The sequence below is a fragment of the Ictalurus furcatus genome, chromosome 8 (genome assembly GCF_023375685.1).
Source record: "Ictalurus furcatus strain D&B chromosome 8, Billie_1.0, whole genome shotgun sequence".
NCBI lineage: Eukaryota > Metazoa > Chordata > Actinopteri > Siluriformes > Ictaluridae > Ictalurus > Ictalurus furcatus.
In genome coordinates, this window is record NC_071262.1 from 21,395,907 (window position 1) to 21,412,267 (window position 16,361).

General features: G+C 39.5%; 1 protein-coding gene across 5 annotated transcripts in view; it reads left to right on the plus strand.

The window, feature by feature from the left end:
• The window catches only part of slc45a3 (solute carrier family 45 member 3), a 38,361-nt gene that overhangs the window by 6,070 nt on the left and 15,930 nt on the right, over positions 1–16,361 (plus strand). Inside the window, exons 1-2 of one of the 5 annotated variants that reach the window (XM_053631436.1) lie at positions 10,004–10,449; positions 11,014–11,158. The exons of 1 other annotated variant lie outside the window; for it this stretch is intronic. The gene's annotated coding sequence lies outside the window, so the exon portion shown is untranslated. Of the gene's footprint in view, positions 1–10,003; positions 10,450–11,013; positions 11,159–16,361 lie in introns of those variants that run through there. 3 more of the 5 variants (XM_053631437.1, XM_053631438.1, XM_053631439.1) reach the window with 3 other exon arrangements.

The following is a 16,361-nucleotide window of genomic DNA, read 5'->3' on the forward strand; positions in this document are numbered from 1 at the left end:
GATACACACCCCTGACTTCAATCAGATGCCCTGTGAACATTTCTGCCCAAAATAAATAAATAATAGTGTGCCTCCTGTTCGTATTTGTATCTGTTTAGAACACATTATCCGTTCATTCTGAATAATGTACTTGTATGTGGTTATATCCCTAATTGGCATTTTTCACTTTTTATTTGCATCATACTGTAATGGTCTTCCATGTCTGATATCATCAGTTAACTTTTTTCCCCCCTCAATCCATTCATGCATGGTGACCTACATTTAAAAAAAAAAAAAAATCAGACAGAAGCTTTTCCATACTAGTGAAATGTGAATTATGGAACTAACAAGGTCTTTAATGTGATCACTTTTAAATTTAAGGATTCCCTTGTAATTCACTCTGCTCAACCTATCTGCCACTGCACAAACCCACTTCTGCTTGACAGATGAGAAATGGCCTCTTTCTGGAATTTTCCTAATTGACTGATTAGGACTCCCAACAGGAACTCGACTGTGCCATTTTATCTCTTTTGCTACAAATTTCAATGTGTCTGAGAAGCACAAAAGTGTTTCATAACTCTCCCATGGTCTCAAGGTCAGAGTCCCCTCAGCCTGTGTCTCTGCAATGGCTGGCTTAAGGCGACTGACTCCAGATCACTGAGATTCTGCTAGTCTGTCGGCTCTATTGTGACACTTACACACACACACACACACACCTATGCACATTGTGCAGCACCTCAAGTCCTTTCCTTGCATGTTATCAAGTGAGGTTTAGAGGAAGACTCCACCCTGAAACACAATAAATATTTTTATACTGAAATATGTGGCAGTATGTGTGATGTGCTTAGAAAATCTGTTTAACTTGTTGGTAGATGCTGTATTTTTGTTATTTCTGTGAAAAGTTAGCGGTTCTGTAGCATGCTGATGTCCCATGGGGACATCGTTAGCTGGTGATTAATAGAAGATTAATAGGTTTTGCTGTTAGCTCACAAAAACAAAAAACACGAGATTCTCATTCTCATTTTTCAGCGATCACATTTATGAGAAATCAAGTGGAGAGATAGAAGTTGGTGTATACAGTGGACTCAAAGTCCCAGTATGCAATGCAGTTGTGTGACATAGTGAGTGCACAGAGTTACCACAGAGACTATGAGATGACAAGCACGTTTGAGATTAGTTGGTAGATATGAAGGAAGGGCTAATTCCCATTGACCCCACCGTCAGCAGGTAGTCGAATGCCACTGTGGGTAATGTAGGAAACCATTAACCAAAGTAATTAACACAGTGGGAATGACAACAGAAGTTCAGTATTTGTTGTAGTGAAAGTTTTCCAGAGCTAGTAACTCTCGCACATGGATTAGCATGCTCACACTGGTTACCACAATAATGGATTGAAATTTATTCGGCTAAATGGATTAGGGAGGATTTTTGACAGAGAAAAGCCACTAACAGTCATTTAGCCTATAAACCTAGCCTGCCGCGTACCACAAAAATTCCTCGAACAGACCAGTTTATCACAGCTAGCCATTCAGTAGTTACTAGAAAGCTCTTCTGACTCACTTCTCCTCAGAAATGGATTCTGAACAGTTTTTGGAAGCATTCAGGTACTTTCTTTTTGAATGACGTCTTCAGCTACTTAGTCGTAGAAGCTCTCTGTATGGCAGGACGGCATTGGTAATGACAGGCTTGTGTGTGGGAAACCTGGCAGGCTCTCTTTTCCGCAGTGACTCGACCAACTGTTTGTTTCTTGCCTCTGCCTACGTAGTGCTTAAAGCACTTTCTCAGAATCATGTTCCCTCCCAAGTCTGTGAACAAACAGCAGCCAGTCTTTCACTTCATAAAAAAAATAAAATAAATAATTACCCAGTGATGGCCTCATTTTAATTCCATTTCCTGTTTGATGCTTTTAAAATCATGCATATTTGGTGCCAGTCTGAAGGTTATCAATGAGACACATACATAGACAGGATGTTGAAGGTTAAATAGAGAATGAATTAAATGGTATTCATTCAGTAATGTTTCATGTCCATGGATTAATAAGGAGACTCAGTTTTATTTTCTCCTTTAGCCAAATCTAAATAATAAAAGGGGCAAAATTCAGAACCTTGTTTATTAAAGTCTTTGCAAAATCACTTAAATTTGGGAAATCAGTTTTGGCCAATTTGTTCTCATGTAAGATGAGAAAGCTACATGGAAAGCTACACTTTTTTTTCAAATGAGAAATAGTTCTGTACTGTGAGACTGGTCAAAATAAGTCATTTCTGTCACGGCAATATGGAACGTCCAATAGCAAGCACCAACCAGACTGAGCTTGAGTAATTTTTCAGGGTGAATTGGCCACGTTGTTTAAAATAGACCCAAAGAAAAAGCAATGTTGCCTAAAGGATGGGAGAAAAGATTTCCAAGTAAACACGAACGCTTAGCTGAATACACACTTTCTATACATGCCAGGAAGCTCAGCCTCGGCTTAAGAAGAAAGGCCATGGGATGAAATGAAAGTTTATGATGGACTGTCTTTTCAAGCAGTCTGCCTAGGAGTGCGAATGATGAGGGGGAGTGTGGGATTCACTTTCATGTCTCAAGCTGAAAGAGATGGAAGTGCATTATTTGAGGGTAGCGGAGGACCTTTTGATATCCGAGACACACACAACACAGTGAAAGGATCAGAGCTGTGATTTAAGGCAGTATGATTGAGTGCCGTGATGGCTGTTTCAATTCTACTATTGTTCTGAGGATAAAGTGTTTAATGCACAGAGTGGGTAGGCTCAAACTGGGGTGTTGATTCAGTGTGTGTGTGTGTGTGTGTGTGTGTGTATATATATATATATATATATATATATATATATATATATATATAAAATATAAAGCTGAAAGCTTTGATTTAACCCTTCGCTATAGCACACACACACAGCTGTGTTTGGAATGTCACATACCTGCATGCTGTAGTTATGACGTTATGGCCTTTGGACTGTTCCATTCTACATCTGCTTGAAGAGTTCCCATGAAAGTAAACAGACCAGGAATGAGTGATTATGTAAGCAGTCCCTCCAGGATTTTGCAATTTGCAACATTCTTCTCACTTGAAGTTAATAAAGCAGAAAAACGCAGCTTGTCATGTGACCCAAGAAAGCAGAAAGCGCAAATGCTGACACCGGAGACTCCATCCATAACTAGGAAATAAATGTCACCTCACAGACCATTCTTTGTTAAAGAACATGTTTTCTTAATCTGTTTATTATTAGTCTTGGATTATTGGAACGTCCGCCATACATGTCCCTGTGTATGAGCTGTTACTATAGAAACTAATGCATTAATATAAACCTGTGATTTGAACTACAGCTGGAACTACTGTCAGTGCTGCTGTTATAATAATAAAATAATCAACACCTTCAAAAATAAGCATAGTGAGAGAAATTTGTCATCTGTTTCATCTCCTGCTTTTCTAGCACAGATTCTAGCATCCATAAATGTAATTAATAAGCATCTTAGCATCTTGCTATCTGTCTGTTATTTTAGTTTGTAGTTTTGCTCGGCAGAACCAGAACTTCAGAGGTAGAATTTCTGCAGGTTGACTTTCTACCACCCACCACTGAATCAGCCCATTAACCGTACTTGATCCACACTTGAATGCTTGGGTCTTTGACATGTGAATTCATGCCCTTACCATAAGTGCGCTCACTCATGTCTTGCATTTCTCTAATAAGCTGAATCACAGCACACTTCATGAGCATTTTACCTGCGTTTATACTGCGACTGCTTGTGAACTCATCCCACTGCGTGTTTGGTTAAGTGTGAGATTCACAGTGAACCATGTTGGTGACATTTTGACCGACACATGAGGTTGCTGGACATTAATGGGACAAGAATACTACAAACTTAAGCAAAAGATAAAGATGTTTTCAAAGATTCAAGTGCTATTAACTGTAAATGGATAAAAAGTATGATGTCATTCTTTAATTACTGAAAGGTTGTAATCGCAGGCAATTTGCTGTGGTATAAGAAGAACAAAACACTCCCGGGAGTGCTGTTATGTATCGTATCAGGACATAGCCCATCAATATGTTGATTATTTTCCTACAACAGTATGCACTCAAATGTTTTATTCCTTGCATGTAATGGTGGACGATGTGAGAAAAATATCGTATCATGATTCACAAAAACATTTCTATGATCTGTACCATAATCAGTCTGTACAGGATTTCGCAGAGATTTTTTGTGATTGTTACAGCCAAATGTATGCTTGAACAGGAAGTTCTGCTTCTCGCTACTATCTGAGCAGCGTGAATTATCGTACTGGAGTGACGCTTGGGTTGTGCAGGCGTGAGCTTGTGTATGCTTGTGTGGTAAGATTAAAGCTCTTAACTCGTATTGTGCCATGTTACCAAATTGTAACTCGCATGATGGAATTTTCCATTTGGGGATGGCTGCCCGTTGTCTTCATAGGAAGCCCCTCACCCGTTGCTCATATATATGTGCACGTACTACAAAACGTGGTTAGTTTTTAATTCCGTCAAGTTTTAACTAATGCTAGTGATTTTCTCGAAAGTGTCACACCCATATTCTACAATATCTCTGTAATATTTCATCGAGTTCTTCAGAATCATCTCCTCAGTGCTTATTTCCATCCATAAGGGTGTGTGTGTGTGTGTGTGTGTGTGTGTGTGTGTGTGTGTGTGTGTGTGTGTTTTTATTTCTGTGCGTCATCCTCATCCTTTCAGCCGTATGTTTTGTGTTATTGGACCTACATGTTGTAGTGAAACAGTGGCCTATTTTGTCGGCCCACCAGCTGTGACATGGCTGTTAAGACGTTAAGCTCCTGCTTCTGCCTGGAAACAGATGTGCAGTGTGTGACACCCAACACTGTGGTCTCACCTTACACACACCCACACACACAGCTGGACACTGTGCTTTCCTTCTAGGTAGCGTGTGTCTCAAGAACACCCACTGCAGCCTTGATGTTCATGTTAATTATAGCAAACTCCCAGATTGACCCACAGTTAAAGCTGGAAACACTGTTATTATGCTCCTTGCACTTTTTAGCAGGGTGGTGCTCATGGTGAAATGATGCAGTGAGGTACTATCAGGATAGTTATTTGCGTGTAAATTAGATGTCATCATTATTTTCAGTCATGCACTAGGGCAGGGCGATATATAAAAATAATTATAATGATACCCTTTTGTTAAGGGAAAAAAAAGCTAACTAGATAATCTGGATAACCATACCACAGACACACACACACAGGCCCTACCCCAACCCCATGTGTCTGTGTGCCTGTTTACAGCAGGGTTGTCATGGTAACATGGCTTCTCTTTTATGTATGTTCGCTGGGTTCGTGTTTTTATCCTGCCTCGCCCTTATCCTTTTTCCTTGCTCATTTCAAAATTCCTAATATGAGAACTATAACATTATTCAGTCTAAACATAGCTTAATAACTACAAAACTCAGTCCAGAGTCCGATCACATCATCACATCCCTACCCACTTGTGATGCTGTGGTGGCTTTTAATTCATGGAAATACCCCGGACTAAGCAGAGAGCAAAGAAGTTACTTTCAATTTTGTTCATTTAATTTAGTCATGAAGAAGGAAATAATACCATTGTAGTTCAATTTTAAAATAATTTAGGTCATTCTGTAATAACTAAATGCCTCAAACATATTTTTATAATATAACCTACAGTGCCCTCCATGAATAAGGGCACCCTTGGTAAATATGAGCAAAGAAGGCTGTGAAAAATGGTCTTTTTTAATTAACCTTTTTGTTAAAAAAAAAAAAAAATCACAAAAATACTCTGCTCTCATGGATGTCAAATAATTGCAAACAAAACACCGGTTTATCCAAAAATCTTTGTTAAATATAATAATATAATAGTCAATACTTTGTGCTACCTCCCTTTGCCAAGATAACAGCTCTGAGTCTTCTCCTATAACGACTGATGAGTTTGGAGAACACATGGCAAGGGTTCTGAGATTATTCCTCCATACAGAATCTCTCCAGATCCTTCAAGTTTCAAGGTCCATGCTGGTGGACTCTCCTCTTCAGTTCACCACACGTTATCTATGGGTTTAAAGTCAGGGGACTGGGGTGGCCATGGCAGGACCTTGATTTTGTGGTTTTGTTGATTTTGATGTATGTTTTGGATCATTGTCCTGCTGGAAGATCCAACCACGGCCCATTTTAAGCTTTCTGGCAGAGGCAGTCAGGTTTTCATTTAATATCTGTTGATATTTGATGGAGTCCATGAGGCCATGTATCCTAACAAAATGTCCAAGTCCTCTGGCAGAAAAACAGCCCCAAAACATTAAAGAGCCTCCACCATATTTAACCGTGGGCATGAGGTACTTTTCCATATGGCTACCTCTCTGTGTGTACCAAAACCACCTTCTATTTTGGTTTCATCTGACCATAGAACCTGATCCCATTTGAAGTTCCAGTAGTGTCTGGCAAACTGAAGACGCTTGACTTTGTTTTTGGATGAGAGTAGAGGCTTTTTTTTTTTCTTGAAACCCTTCCAAACAACTTGTGGTGATGTAGGTGATTTTCAGATTGTAGATTTGGAGACTTTCTGACCCCAAGATGCAACCAACTTGTGCAATTCTCCAGCTGTGAACTTTTGAGATTTTTTGGCCACTCGAACCATCCTCTTCACAGTGCGTTGAGACAATATAGACACATGTCCAATTCCAGGTTGATTCCTAACATTTCCAGTTGACTGGAACTTCTTAATTATTGCCCTGATGGTGGAAATGGGCATTTTCAATGCTTGTGCTATTTTCTTATAGACACTTCCCATTTTGTGAAGCTCAACAACCTTCTTCCGCACATCACAGCTATATTCCTTGGTCTTAGCCATGGTTATGAATGACTGACTAAGGGAATTTGGCCTAGGTGTTACCTCATATTTATACCCCTATGAAACGAAGTCACGGTTGAACAATTTCCTGTTCCTAGTCTCCCAGGTGTACTAAAAATTTTTTAAATATCAATTGGAATATACTTCAAATATAGTGTTTTTTGTACTTTTTATATACATGTTCTGCTGTTACATTTCCTACCTGCGTAAGTAAAATGTAAACATTTGTGTAAAATTAGCTTGGTTCACAAGCTCTTGTTGATGTTTCTTTCTAGTTTTCCATTCTTTTCCAAAATGAGCAATATCATTGTGTGACAGGCCTAGTGCCGATTACTAGACAAATGTCTTGCTAGCAAAAAAGTGTTCTTCGTTAAAGCTAATCAGTTGAAATACACGGAATGCTTTTTTTTGGGGGGGGGGGGCTTCTAATTGCAGGTTTGTCTTCAGAATTCGTTCTGAACCGTGAATCAATGTGGACATTCCATGCTTTTTTGTAAAATGGTAGGCACGATGTTCATCCATTTGCTGTTTTTTCTCTCATCATTATTCCTGTTGTGACAACACTCAAGCAGTGAAAAGCAGTGCTTTTTGAATGCATGGTGTGTCATTGTGCAGGAATACCAGCAAACATGGATCCGATGTCGTACAAGAAGATTTCTAACCATACTGTTTAGCCACAAGACGTGTTTTTAGCAGTGCTGTCAATGCAAGTACTCTCACCACAAAAGGTGAACTAATTGCAATGTTCCAGTCCTTTGAAAGGCTGGTTGGGTAAATCAAGAACCATAACAGTGACTTGTCCGGCATCACAAAAGTGGAAACAGGGAGTAACATGCTAAGTTGAACTAATTACGTTATTCAGCATGTGTTGCTGAACATGGGTACATTTTACATTTATGGCATTTGGGAGACACCCTTATCCAGAGTGACTTACATGTATTTCATTTGTACAACTGAACAGTTGAAGGTTAAGGGCCTTGCTCAGATTTGTACAGCAGTGGCACCTTAGCGGTGCTCAGATTTGAACTCGCAACCTTCTAATCAGTAGGCCAACGGTTTAACCACTGCCCAACAACTGCCCACTGCCGGACCTTTTGGATCACTCTTGTATTAGAAAAGAGTGTTTACACTTCACTAATCATGCTGAAATCTAGACAAACTCTTTCTAAACAAATAACACCAGTGTGTAAATGGCCTAACCATGCAGAAACACTAAACTCTCCCTAAACCAACTCCCCTGTATTTTAACATTAAAGTACGCATTTTCTTAAAGGATCATATCCCAAGGGAAAGTTGATGAATAATGGAATTCCTGATGCAGGTTTCATAAGCGAGTGTGATCAGTCACTGTGGGTGTACGTGAGACTTCCTTTGGCCAAATTCAGAGTATATATTTTTTTTTCTTTGTTAATAAGAAATGGAGACAGGTGTCCTTTGGAAATAAAACATATGCTTAATCTGTATTGTTCTTTGCTTGAGTTCAGATTTGTTGTGCAGTTATAAATGCCAAAAGCAAAGTAATGATGCAGATGGTGGGGGTTTTTTTCCATCTTGGAAGGCAATATAGTATTTGAAGCATTAAATTGCAAAGTGACTAGATAATGAACTTTTGTCTTCTTTCAGGAGGAAAAAAGTTAATTAACCCTTTGATTGAGCAAGCTTTGTTAATAAAACCAGGTGTTTACTAGTCACCTGAGCTAAGCGAGGGTAGTACAGCAGGAAAGTTTACCATAGCCAGAGGCCAACCTTGTCCACGCTGTTCTGGTCACGAGCTACACAAACGAGGGATTCTTTAAAAGTGAACCACGCTTTAATAAGCGCTTCTGTGCTGTCCTGCTCAGTGTGTGTTCTCTTATCAAAATAGGTGGGGCTGGGGAGGGGGTGTGAACTGTAAGCTGGTACTGTGTGTATAGTGTGCGCGCGCGTGTGTGTGTGAGAGAGAGCGCGAGCAAGAGTGTGGATCTGAGACAATGAGGCTGTCAGTGAGATGTTGTGCAGATGTGTGGACTTCGGCGTCTGGGGAAAAGGAGGGGGTTTGTGTTAAATAAGAAATAAAGCACTTGGAGGCGTGCTGTACCCCAGTGCAAAGCACAGTTACTGCTGCCATTCTCAAGTTGACTGTTTTCACAATGTGTAGTTTTATGAAATGTTTTTGTTCCACTTATACCACAGGAATTTGCCAGCATTTAATGTTGTGAATTCCTGGACACGATAGATCGTGTCCTTGCTTACGTTATAGCAGCTGTAACACTTACCACCATCGCTTTTATTATGTCTTTTGGAATTAGTTATTGTTACAAAGCACTGACACTGGAGACTTCTTACATAACTGTTAAATAGACGTCTCCTAACAGAAAACTTTTCAATATCAACAAGGATTTCTTAAATAACACACTTTCATAATATATTAGAACAAGCACATTAATATAAACCTGTAATTTTAAGTACAGAGGAACAGAACATCTGTTATAGAAAATGAATCACCTTCTGACCAATCAGATTTGGGAAATCAACAGCGCTCTGATATAAAGCTGTGCTAAAAATATCATGTTACTGTATTTTAAGACATCTTCAGCATACATAATCTGTCACAATATATTATTTTGCTGAGGTTCCCCTAAGAAAATGCCAACAAGGGCCACAGTTCTTAAGTTCGAAATAGTTTTAACTGTCCAATTCGTTACTTACAAGGAGTAACAAAACAGTTCTAAAAGCACTGAAACATGACACTGTAGATCACGGGTGTTTGACTAAAATTGCGAAGGTCTAGTTACATAATCTTCCTTGCTTCTGGAGAAAGATCCGGAAAAGCAAATAACGTGAGCAAATGACACAAAGTGACTATTAATGGTTAATGCCATTAAAAAGTAACATAGTTTATGGCTATAAATGTGGTGTTTTTTAACATTTGTTTTTTATTGTCGACTGTACTCTCTGGTCCATTAAGCTGCCTTCAGCTAAATAATTTACATGCATGTGATTGGCTGTAACACTGGATCTGCTACAGAAGCTCAGTTCAATTTTAGAAAATGAGACTCGTTGAACTGCAGCCAGCCTTTTTTCAACATGTTTCTCATCTCTGCTGCAGTATTTTTTCAAGTACTTGGTTTGGTCTGCTGAAACACTTTGCTGAGTCTGCTGTGCACGCTCCCTGCTCAGAAAAGTGTATGATGATGTAATCATGTCGCAATCATATGGTTATGTTGTTCTCTGGATGAGTCAGGGCTGTTCTGACAGACGTGCCACAGGATCAGTGTAGGTGGACAATTTATTACAGTTTTGGGAAACGGTGGAGTGGCTGTAGGCTTCTGTGGAATTCATCCTGAATTTGTGTTGTCAGACAAAGCGTGAAGTTTCCTGAGCCTGTTCCAGTTGGTGTGGGAGTTAAGGGGGAGTTTCTGTCACTTGGATCAGTGATTGAGAAACGGAGGGAGAGAAGGATCTGGGAGGAGAAAGAAGGAGGGAAGATGAGGAGGAGTTTAAATGGGAGGTGGGTGAAGGAGGGATAAACGTTAAGGATGGACTGAGCTTGTGAGCAGGTTGCAGCAGAGGAAGTGGGCAAGTGAGAAGAATGTTTTTGAGGATTTAGTTATTGTCGGTTTTTTTGACGTTAAACTGGTAAGTTATATTTATTTTTATTTTAGTAATCTGAAATTGTATGCTCAGTCATGCTATCCAGTGATGTGAAGAAACAGGTGTGTGTGTGTGGTGGGTTTTCAATGTTGCTGCCTGAAAAAGTTTTAATTGGAGTGCTTTGAACAGTGTAGATGTGTTTCATGAATGATAATGTCCAGTGGCAGTTGCTGAGATACTGTGTGAGAGTGCAGCTCCTCTTTCAGCGGTCATCCGAGTTAAACATTAACATCTGAGCCATGCCAGCTGTAGCCTGGTGGTAGTGGGATCATTCAGACACAAACCAGGTACTAATTGTGGTTTTAAGATGGTTTAGGATTTATACGTTATTTATAAATGAATATCTATTACAAAAAGAATGTGAGGAAATAATACCTCCGTTTCCAAAAAAGTCGTCTTTTCTGGTTTTTTTTTCTTTTTTTTTTCCCCTCCCCCCAACTAGCACATGAATGCTGTACACTTTGCTAAGTAGGGAAGGCTGGTCATCTCACTCCCTCCCTGCTGGACATCATTGACCATTTCTCTCTCCTTCTCTTTTGACCTGATAAGTGTCTTTCCGTATCACGTGATCATAGTAGAATCAAGTGCTCATCTCTTGGGACGTCTCCAAAGCCCCAGGGCGGTTTGACCTGGAGGATCGGGTTCCTGCACCTGAATCTGATAGCAGAAAGATGAGGACGAGTCAGGCTAGGGGGTAGGTATGAGAGTCATTCTCAGTTTCATATAAGTGGGTTGGAGTGATTGGAGTTCAGACATTAAACCCCCAATCAGTCCCTCATCAGTGTATTCCTGTTATTTGACTGTAGAATTTATTTAAACTACAATAGAGTTAATATAGGCAACCTGATGTTTAGTGTAGCTTCCCTGATGCATTAAAGTGAATCAGGTTTGTTAATTGATTGACAATTTACTTATCTATGCTGTGGTGGTTGACCATAGGGTTGGGTGATATACCGAAATTATGATACGAAGATGCTTGAAGACATTCCTTTATATTTAGGTTTGCTAACAAACTGCTAGCTATTTAAAAAAGGGAGTTTTAATGTCTACAAAAAATAAACAACTTGAAAAGAGAAACATAACAATTTTAAAGAATTGGTATGTACAAAATGTTCATACAAAATCCACTGAATTATTGTAATTAAATATTTTATATATTTATATATATACAAGTGCAGCTCATATTAGATTTTAATTTTTAGATCCAATTTTTTCCTTAATTTAATTCAGAAAGTGGAACTTTCATATATTCTAGATTCGTTACACATAAAGTGAAATATTTCAAGCCTTTTTTTTTTTTTTTTTTTTTTTTTTCTTTTTAATCTTGATGCTTACAGCTTGTGGAAATCAAAAATCCAGTGTCTCATAATATTAGAAAAAAGATTTTATAATACAGAAATGTTGACCTGAGAAGAGCTGTAATCAGCTAATTAATTCAAAACACCTGCAAAGGTTTCCTGAACCTTTAATCTCTCAATCTGGTTCAGTACACACAACCACAATCATGGGGAAGATGAGAGTAAATTTTGCATTCCATTTGGAAATCTAGGTCCCAGAGTCTGGAGGAAGAGCGGAGAGGCACAGAGTCCAAGTTGCTTGAAGTCCAGTGTGAAGTTTCCACAGTCAGGGGCCAAGTCATCTGCTGGTGTTGGTCCACTGTATTTTCTCAGGTCGAGAGTCAATGCATCGTCTACCAGAAGATTTTAGAGCACTTCATGCTTCCATCTTCTGACAAGCTTTATGGAGATGCTGATTTCCTTTTCCAGCAGGACTTGGTACCTGCCCACAGTGCCAAAACTACTAGTAATTGGTTTGCTGACCATGGTATTACTGTGCTTGATTGGCCAGCCAACTCGCCTGACCTGAACCCCATAGAGAACCTATGAGAGACACCAGACCCAACAATACAGACGAGCTGAAGGCCACTATGAAAGCAACCTCGGCTTCCATAACACCTCAGCAGTGCCACAGGCTGATCGCCTCCATGCCACGCTGCATTGATGCAGTAATTCGTGCAAAAGGAGCCCCGACCCGAAGTATTGAGTGCATAAATTAACATACTTTTCAGAAAGTCAACATTTCTGTATTATAAATTCTTTATTCTAATATTTTTAGATACTGGAGTTTTCATTTCCATGAGCTATAAGCCATAGTCATCAAGATTAAAACAAAAAAAAGTTTCACACTCTGAATTAAATTAACATTGCCTTAATAAGGTGTCTTTTCATTCTAGGGAAGGTCGAGCAAGTTTAAAATGCAGATGTTATTTTCATCTTAGACAGCCACGTGAATAAACAGTGTCTAATGTTGTTCCTATAGTCTTTTCCACACTGAAATGACCAAAGCCAGACATTCTTGTGGCGTTCAAGACAGCTGGAATCAGAACTAACGAAGCCTAAATGTTAGCATAAGAAGGAGTTTGGTTGTCTCATCCATTCCTTTCGAGCTATACCACCACATGGAGGTTTTTGAGGTTTTTTAAACGTATGTCTTAACTGCTGCTTGTGGCTCTGATGTCATGATGGAGCTATCCTGTCTCTTACTACTTCAGTAGAGATTCCTCAGCCATTTTTAATGTTGTTTCTACACGCCCCCATGTTAATAATGCCTTAACTGAAAAGGCTTGATTCTTTAGTAGATCAGATTACTAATGCTGACTCAATGTACACAAAGCCTGTTTTGTTTGGCAATAATGCTCTTCAGAACCATGGGGTGGGTTGGGGTGAGATGGGGTGTTGAATAGGATCTAGAAATCTGGCACTGGGGGAGACGAGCAATGGTGTCAAAAGAAGTAGGAGAACCCTACCCCCTTCTCCTTCCCCAGGCTCAAAGATGCATCAAAATCCACACCAACCATTATTGTGGCAAGATCACAAAGAAGGTATGTATCCACAGATTGCAGAATAAAGCTGTCCACATCCAGTGCTTTGGGCCATAAGTAGTTTGTAAGACATTTTAAGTTGGCCAACATGCTGATAACATATCACATGATGGATCCCACCCATCATCTAACTCATTATAACCAACGCTTTGGATGATATCTTGGCTATTATATCGGATGGAAACAATTTTCCTCCTATAAGACTGGGAGGCAATGAAGAAACTTTCTGAAGTCTCAGAAGCAGGTTTGAATTCCACTCATTAGAGTCATTACTTTTGATTCAACTGATTCAGGGCTTGATAATTAGATGATGAATTGATTTATGTCTTGCCACTGGTGTTTTTTCAGCATGGTGCCAAATGTCATTCCTGCTATAGACTGGGATTTGTTAAACTGGATTCATTCATTGTAGATGCCATAAAGTGATGCATATGCACATAGGTCAGGCAGATTTTGTAAAATCATTACCATCAAAGGCAGATGAGGTAACATGAAACTATTCATTGACTGATCTTTTGTAAGAGTCCTCTCAGAAGGCAGGTCAGAGGGGGAGTGACCTTGGAACACAACATGTGGTGAGAAGGAGAGTGGTCACAAGAACACCATTATGAGAGGGGGTTTAGGAGTCTAGGCATTGGGGCAGCAATGTTGCGACCATGCTGAGTTCCCTGACGAGCTCTTTTTAGGATTGTACGAGTGTGATTTGGTTGTTAAACAGGGGTGTTGTCTCGATGAGGCAAGCTCCCCACCAGTTCTTGTCTCAAGAGATCTGAAGCACTCTGGAGAGCATTGCATTTTATTTTGGCTTGGTGGCTGAGAACATTTAATAATGTAAACTTTTAGAGCTTTCATTACCTCACAATGTTCTTTTTGTTTGTTTTTTTTAGTGACTGGTTGAATTCTGACTTCAGTCTTAGCATTTAACAACTCGGACACACCAAATAATCCACCGATATTGCTCCTTTCCAGGGCCATAAAAATGAGTCAAGTCTCTGGGGGAAAAAAAACCTTAACGAAGATTGCTCACGTTCTGTCTGCTTAATAGAGCAGATGGGGCTGCATTACTGGAGGAATTTCACACCAAATATGAATCTAGCACCAGGTTGTTTTTTTTTTTCTTTCCTCCTGGAAGGCGATGGCTGCTCAGAGTGTTCTCTCACATCCCTCAAGCTCAGATGGTGCGGTGGAGACTCAGAGCGCACCGGCAGACCACAGTGCCCTCACTGAACCCAGTGAGCGCTTTCAGCACTCGTGCAGATTGAAGAGCTTTTATATCTCAAGAGCATTCACAGTTTCCCTACAGACTGAGCTTGGAGAGGATCTGCTTATGCATATATGGATCTGAATTTCATCAAGAATTTCTTTACATTTAAGTTTCATGTAGTTTGACTGTGGTTTGTTTGTTGTTTTTTTTTTTTTTTTGTTTGTTTTTTTTTAAGTTTGTTTTATTAAAGGTCATTTGAGGTTTGAATGATTTTTCTTCCTCCCTTCTAAGGCAATTAGAATGCAGAAGGGTGAGTAAATGTTGAGAGAGCACTGAGCTGATTGTAGACATGCCTTGACATCAGAAGGGAAGATGCCCTTTGCAGATTGACATGCCATGCCCTAGAGGCTTGTCAGAAGAAGTGTTTGGTGGAGTGGTGTTTCCTTCAGCAGCTCATTAGTGGTCTTTGTGGGTGGTTGGACAAGGACACCATGCTGTAGTCACAGGATAGTGTAGTTTTGTTACATCAGTTTTGTATAATAATATGTATTGTTTAAATGTGTTTATAGGATTACAATTTCATTTATTCACTTGGCAGGTGCTTTTGTCCAAAGTGACTTACAAACTGATCTGAGAAATTAAGGGCTCTGTTCAAAAGTCCAACATTGGCAACTTGGTGGTCGCCTGATGCTAAACTCTCCAGTAAACTTTCCAGTCAATCCGAGCTGATTTTCTATGCAGGGAGACATTTTTCATATTGTCGCAAGTTCCCTCAGAGCACAGTGGTGTTCCATTTACAGCATGCATAGCCCTTGTTGTTATTGTGACCGGTCTTTTGTTTTCACTTCCTGGTTCTGTCTCTGCCCCTGTTTTGTCATTGGTTGGTTTCCCCACTGTGTTAATATATTTTCATTTCTAGCCTTTGATTGATTACTTTGCCTGTTAATCCCTCTTGTCTTTGTTTCCTGGCGAAGTTTCATTGCACGTGTATGTTTGTTAGTAAGCCTTTTTCTCCCTTGTGTTCCCTGTGTTTCACTTGCACTTATTCCTATTATGGATTTGTCCTTTTTTGTTGTTGTTGCATGTATTGCCTGGTTATGCATGTTGCATCTGCAGAGCGCACATTAAACTTGTGAAAATTCATTTCTGTGAGATGAACTCAAAATAATGCCATTCTCTACGTTTTAATAATGGTATTGTTTATCTAAACGATGCCAAAGTGATCAAAGGTTTCTTAAAATGACTCAATATCACTGTGGCAAAGTTGGCTTTCATCTTGGAATTTTGCCACAGGTTCACACTTGTTTGAAAGCTGCTTCCTGCTTGTTTGAAACGTGTCCAACTCTTGGGTGCAATGCTAAAGATTTTTATCCAGCGCTAATATGAAATAGGGCTAATCTGATAGTGGCACAGGAAGATCTCTGTGTGGTGTTTGTATACTCTTTCTTCATTCTTAACACTATAAATCCAACCCGCATGGTCTCTCATACACGGTACATTGTCGCACAGTTCCAGTAATTGGAAGCAAACGGACCTTATACACCTGGCTCAGGCGTGTCAGTAATTTGAGATTTCTATTTGCTGAAAACAAGTACTTAAAAAAAAAAATGCACCAATGTATTCATTTGGCATGTATTTTTTTCTTTCAGGGATTGTGTGATGAACTGGTTTAGCTGAATCTGTTTAATAAGCAAAGAAAGACTGTTTGCATTTTTTTTTTAATTAAGGGAGGTTAGCTTTAGGAGTTAACCAAGCCAAAACAATAAACAAATCCACAACTCACTCTGAGGATGAGTAAATCAACTATGCATA